The sequence below is a fragment of the Engystomops pustulosus genome, chromosome 3 (genome assembly GCF_040894005.1).
Source record: "Engystomops pustulosus chromosome 3, aEngPut4.maternal, whole genome shotgun sequence".
NCBI classification, from domain to species: Eukaryota; Metazoa; Chordata; class Amphibia; order Anura; family Leptodactylidae; genus Engystomops; species Engystomops pustulosus.
In genome coordinates, this window is record NC_092413.1 from 176,792,101 (window position 1) to 176,798,947 (window position 6,847).

At 39.6% G+C, this 6,847-nt stretch overlaps 1 protein-coding gene across 1 annotated transcript in view; it reads right to left on the reverse strand.

The window, feature by feature from the left end:
• Positions 1-4,755, reverse strand: part of LOC140122331 (phospholipid scramblase 2-like) — a 29,710-nt gene extending 24,955 nt beyond the window's left edge. The window contains exon 1 of the mRNA XM_072143086.1: positions 4,697-4,755. The gene's annotated coding sequence lies outside the window, so the exon portion shown is untranslated. The remainder of the gene's footprint in view (positions 1-4,696) is intronic.
• Positions 4,756-6,847: the final 2,092 nt, after the last annotated feature.

The window sequence follows — 6,847 nt, forward strand, 5'->3', positions numbered from 1 at the left end:
TGGATAGATAGATAGATAGATAGATAGATAGATAGATAGATAGATAGATAGGAGATAGATTGATAGATAGATAGATAGATAGATAGATAGATAGATAGGAGATAGATAGATAGATAGATAGATAGATAGATAGATAGATGGATAGATAGATAGATATGGGATAGATAGATAGATAGATATGGGATAGATAGATAGATAGATATGCGTTGGAAATGGTAGGCAGCACTCCAGAATTCAAGTCAAATAAAGGTGATTTTTATTGGAACAAGTGGCGACGCCGAAAAAAATCAGGGAGAGCCTGGACACGCTAGGAACCCTGATCAAAAGCCCCCCCCCCCCTCCCCACAGCCCGCCACTTACCAGCACACAGGAGGATTTGCTGAATATCAGCATTCATTCTTGTACACATCACCCTGCCCCTGCAGATCCCAGCCCTCCGAGTGCCCCACTTCCAGTTTCCACCGGCAGAGATGCGCAAAACACTAACCATGTATTGCCCTCTAAGCCTTCAAAGACCAGGAATATAGAATCTTTTTTTCAGCCCCTCCATCAGCAAAAGAAAAGAAAAAAACCAAACAGGGATCAAGAGGAGGACGGGGAGCACAGTAAAGATCTTTAATCTAACAGATCTTACTTTGACTCCTGATGACATATCGCTTCTATCAAAAGGGCTATCATTTTGCCCTAATCAGGCCCCAAATGATTTTGAACTATTTCTCAACATTAACACATTTATTAGAAAGCTGACTATTAAACATCATTTTACTTTACCTGATAAGCAAAAAAATTTAGCAGCGGAACAGCAAGAGTTCCCTACTAACAAACCCCTATCTGGATCACCTGATACCTCTATCCATGACCCCATGTCATCTGAGGCCACTCCCATCCCCACCTCCACTATAAAAAATAAATCTAAATTCTACCCTTTACATAATCAGGGCCATTTTATTAAAGTTTTTCAGGATATGGTACAAGATGATTTTAAATCCCTTACGAATAACAAGAACACAACGGTTGCTCCGTCCATGACAGCACAAAATATAAATAAAAATAGAAACAAAAATCTGACTAAAGGGGAAATGTTGGCCCTTAAAAAATTGCAGCTAACAAAGATATTGTGTTTCGCCCCGCCGATAAAGGTGGAGGACTGGTTATTTTAACCCATACTTACTACGAACAAGAATCTAGACATATCCTATCTGACTCTAATTATTACGGTGAGATCTTTGTCGACCCTATCCCCCCTCTAAAAAAGAAGATTAAAACTATACTAGATATTGCAGTTTCATCAAATATCATTACGAAAGATGAGTATAGATTTCTTTTTATCCCTTTTCCCTCAATGTCACACTTTTACTTTCTCCCTAAGATCCACAAAGATTGCGAAACCCCACCCGGACGTCCCATTATTGCTAGTACGGGATCAGCAACTAGTAACATTTCCCATTACGTGGATCTACACCTCCAACCATACGTTGTAAAACTCCCCAGTTACCTAAAAGATTCCAACCAGCTTATTAGTGAATTACACAGTCTAGAGCTACCGGCTGTATTTTCCTTCCTTACGTTAGACGTTACAGCCCTCTATTCTAACATACAACATAAAATCGAAATTAAATGTGTAGAATCGTATCTTAATGCAGACACATCCCTTACAGCTAACTTTAGGTCCTTCCTTCTTCAACTACTCATTCTAGTCCTAGAGAACAACTTTTTCGCATATAACACCTCTGTGTTTCACCAAAAATGTGGAACGGCCATGGGCACAAAATTAGCCCCTGCCTATGCGAATTTATTTATGGGGACCTTCGAAACTAAGTACTGTATATACTGGCGTATAAGACTACTTTTTAACCCCTTAAAATAATGGCTACAGTGGGGGGTCGTCTTATACGCCGGATATACGGGGGCCGCACTGTGTGAGGTGTTTTTTTTCCCCGTCAGTGCGCAGAGAGCCGCTTCCTGGGACCGCCGCGCATGCGCGGCAGTCCGCCTCTCACAGTCATTAGCAGAGGCTTAGTACGCGTTGACGGGGCGGCGCGCTGTATGCTAATGCAGCCACCCTGTCACAGCGGTCAGAGCTGGGGGTCACAGGCGGCACTTACAGAAGCATGTCGGATCTTCATTAATATCGCAGCTTACAGTTATGATCACCAGGCACTTGCTCTCTTGTTTGTTTTGCAAAGTTTTAAGCAGACTTTTTTTCATTTGGGAGAGGGGTAGTCTTATACAGTGAGTATATACCAAATTTTATATTTTTAGGGCAGAAGTTGGGGGTCGTCTTATACGCCCAGTCGTCTTATACGCCGGCATATACGGTATATATTATCTGACCACCCTTTTAAACAGTATATTCATTTTTACCGACGATATATTGATGACTTGATCTTAATCTGGACGGGATCAGCAAATGACGCTATTCTATCATTCTATTCATTCTATCTATACGTCTACCTTCTTCAAGAAGGTTGACACAAACAGCTATTTAAATTATAATAGCTTACATTATAGAAAATGGAAAAATAACATACCATACAGCCAATACAAGAGGGTCAGAAAAAATTGCACTGACCCTCTTGTATTTAAGCAACAATCCATTATTCTAAAAGAGCGTTTTCTGGAAAAGGGATATCCCATGTGGATTCTTAAACAGGCCTATCAAAAAACAGTCTCTCTCACCCAACAAGACTGTTTGACCACAAAATATCCACCACAAACTGAACAAAATCCCATTCTGACGGTAGATCACTCCTTGAATTTTGTCACCCGTTACAATGACAAATTTAGGGAAATAACTAATATACTTAACAAACATTGGTACATTCTGCAAAAAGATCAGGTTCTAAGTAAAGTCCTGCCTGCCAAACCAAAGGTCACCTACAGACGTGCATCCACTTTAAAAAATATTTTAGCACCCAGCTTAATAAAACAACATAAAACAACAAGTGGGACCCAAACAAGTACCAGCATTGATAGTAGTCCTATGGTCAGAAAATGCTCCCACAAACTATGCTTATGCTGTTTAACTATTAAAGATAATAGCACACACTTTAAATCTAATGTTACATCGCAAGTGTTTCCAGTTAAAACATCCATGACATGCAAGTCCTGCTATGTCATCTATTTAATTGAGTGTCCTTGTGGGTTGCAATATATAGGGAGGACAACTCAGGAATTGCATGATAGAGTCACCGGCCATAGGCTCAATATCAGGAAAGGGTTCCTTAAACATGGGCTCTCTAAACACTTCCTCTTTAAACACCAAAAAGATGAGACTCTGTTTACCATTATGCCAATTGATCATATTCCCCAAAGTTATAATAATAGATATCAGACCCTCTGCCGTAGAGAAATCTACTGGATCTATAAAATGCAAACCTTGAGCCCAAACGGACTCAATGAAGTATCTGAAACCATTATGTGATCCCTTCGGCACATTAATCTTTTCCCAGTATTTATATACTTACAATCCACGATCCTGTGTTTGCTCCTCCGTAGGACAGTTGCAATGTATTACACCTGATCACACATCCCCCGATCACATGACCATTTCCTTAATCACGTGATCTGATCATGTGATCTGCTCAGTATGACCACTTCCAGTCAATTGTTTGTGTTCCACCACAGCGATCTAGTGAGTTCTTATTATATACAATTTCTTTTTTAAAAAATTATCTTTGGGTTCCTTAAGAATAGTTGATATTATGTAATATTGATTTTATTATGCCCCAACAGGCTTTTTTAGACTGTTTAATGTATTATGTTAATTTGTATACTAGCTGTGACATCACTTCCTCTAAGGGGATATATATATATCACTCTATCAGTAATGTGAATTTAGACCTGATGAAGCGTCCGATTGAGAGGACGCGAAACACGTTGTCTGTATTTTAAATCGGTTTTATTAGATTAAATAAAATCGTATCTGTTTTACCAAAATCTTGGATCGGTGTGCGCCCTGGAAATAGTCTTTTTTTCGGACCTGCGAGGAAGGTAGTGTATCCCAGCCTTGCGGACAATTTTTGCTCTTGTCGCCCGTGGCATACGTCTCTGGTGTGGACTAGGCAGCACCCGATGTGTTCTACAACAGTGTTGTGCCTGCATGCACAACTACTAAAGGTGAGCGTGATACCTTATCTATAAAGACGCACTTGGGGTATCCCAAAATTTATTGCACCAGGGAGCGCTTGTTTTTCTTTGTTTTAGTATCTGACGTTTTGGTGTGGTACACCTTTCTCAAGCCTCTCAAGGCTTGAGAAAGGTGTACCACACCGAAACGTCGCCACTTGTTCCAATAAAAATCACCTTTATTTGACTTGAATTCTGGAGTGCTGCCTACCATTTCCAACGCATATACAAGTAAGGACCTGGCCATGATCCTTGGGGGCTCTGCACCCCTCCTTTGAAGGAGTTTTCCACTGTGCGGACTTGAACTTTCCATGTGTAGATAGATAGATAGATATGGGATAGATAGATAGATAGATATGGGATAGATATGGGATAGATAGATAGATAGATAGATACATACATACATACATGCATACATACATACATACATACATATGAGATAGATAGATACATACATATGAGATAGATAGATAGATAAATAGATAGATAGATACTAAAATAATTTGACATCATATTTTTGTTCATACACTGTATACAGAAATATATGTAACTCTAAAGCGTTACTAACCTTCCACAAAATTAAGATGAGGATCTCATAGAATAAAAAGCACAATACTGTACCTCTACCCGAAAGGATGTGATAAACCAAATTAATAGGACAGCCTACGTTTATATACAAGGAAATGTATTTGGATTGGCAGTTGCTCGTGTTACAGGTTTGTTTACTCATGGAAATGTGTTTGCTACATTTGTTACGCACAGAAGAAGAAGCCTGTTACGAAACATGGTAGAGTAGGATACTGATGAATAAAACTTTAAAGGGGTTTGCCCATGTAAGAAAATTCTCAAATTTCAATCCCCTAGTAATGTTTACACAATTAGGATCATTTTTAACCCTTTCATTTACAATTTTACTCAGTTTTATTGCTGTTTAACTCCTATAACTCAGTGATGCAGACATATTATGATCCATCTAGTTCTGTGATTAGATTATCAGGGTACAAGGTTAATACACACTTTCATTTACCTTCTGAACATTGTACTAGTATCTGACACATAGAAAGAGAGTTGAGACCAATCAGAGATGGGAAATGATGAGATTTGTGAGATGTATAGTACACACAATGACACTCTCCAGCTCCTGCTATAGGTCAGCTACACACAAACACCATCTGATCAGATGTGCCTGCCTCCCCCTCCCCGAATAAAGAACTCATCTGCCTGTAGCTTGTAGATCTCCTAAAGCTGTATACATGCTGGCAGGGAGTCAGTGTCTGTGTATCAATGTGAGCTCCTCCTGGAATGCAAGAGGAGGGGCCCCTGCAGGGAGCAGAGAGAGAAATCTCAGCTCCACGGTGCCAGACAGAAAACAAAGATGGCTCCTGACTTTAAACTCAGAAGATCCAGGGTCGGAAATCAGGAGCAGCTGAAATTGTGCACACCAGAACTGATAGAGACAGGTTGGACTTATATCTGTGAAATGTTGTTTGTTTGTTAACCCCTAGGCGCAACAGGACGTTAAAGTACGTCCCTGCGGCTAGATGCTAAGCATACGGGGACGTGCTATAATGTTCTGCTTTTGGCACTGGCTCACGAACAGAGCCGGCACCAGAAGCAGCGGCTGTCAGCTGTTTATCACAGCTGACACTGCGCGCTAACACCCGTGATTGGAGCCGGCTCCAATCGCGAGTGTTAACCCCTCACACGCCGTGGTCAAGCATGACCGCGGCGTGTAAGGGTGTTCCCACTCTGGATCGGATCCCCGTGCCGCTTACTGGGAGATCCAATCCACTTCTGGGCAGCCCCGAGGACTGCCGAGTGCCCCGGGACTGCCCGATCTTCTGAGCAGTCAGACCCTTTCCAGGTCTGACTGTAAACTGTCTGCGCATGCGTTTGCATGCTCAGACAGTTTACACTGCTCTACAATAAGATTGTATTGTAGAGCAGTGTATTGAACTTAAACCAAAGCATCGCTGGATCAAGTTCAAGTATGGAAAAGTAAAAACACTAAAGTTTACAAATTAGAATAAATAAAAAATAAATACATAAAAATATAAGCCCCTAAAATGTCACTTTCCAATAAAAACACTTAATAAAGTATAAAAAACACAAAAACCCCACATATTTGGTATTGCCGCGTCCGTAGAAATCTGCCTAATAAAACAGAATCGTTACTGGACCCGCTAGGGAAATGCCAGAGAAAAAAATGAAAAAAAAAGTTGTAAAAAAAGATAATTCTTAATTAATATCTTTTAAATAAATGCTCTAAAAAGTGATAAAAAAATGTTCCACACCCTAAAATAAGCCCACTAAAAAGAACAACTCTTCTCGCAAAAATAAGCCCCTAACCAGATTTGTCAGTTGAAAAAATAAAAAAGTTCTGCATATGAAAAGATGGTGATGCTAAAATGAATAAAATTTTCTCCAAATTAGTTTTTATTCAGTACAATTGAATAAAATACACAAAAAACCCACATATTTGGTAATGCTGCCATTGTAACAATCTGCATAATAAAACAGAATTGTTATTTGACCCGCAAAGTGAACCACGTAAAAAAAAAACGCTCCACAGAAAGATAATTTTTAATTAATACCCTATAAAAATGCTCTAAAAAGTGATTTAAAAAATGTTATGCACTCTAAAATAAGACCACTAAAAAGAACAATCCTTCTCGCCCTTAAACAGATTTGTGAGGCGAAAAATAAAAAAGTTATGCAT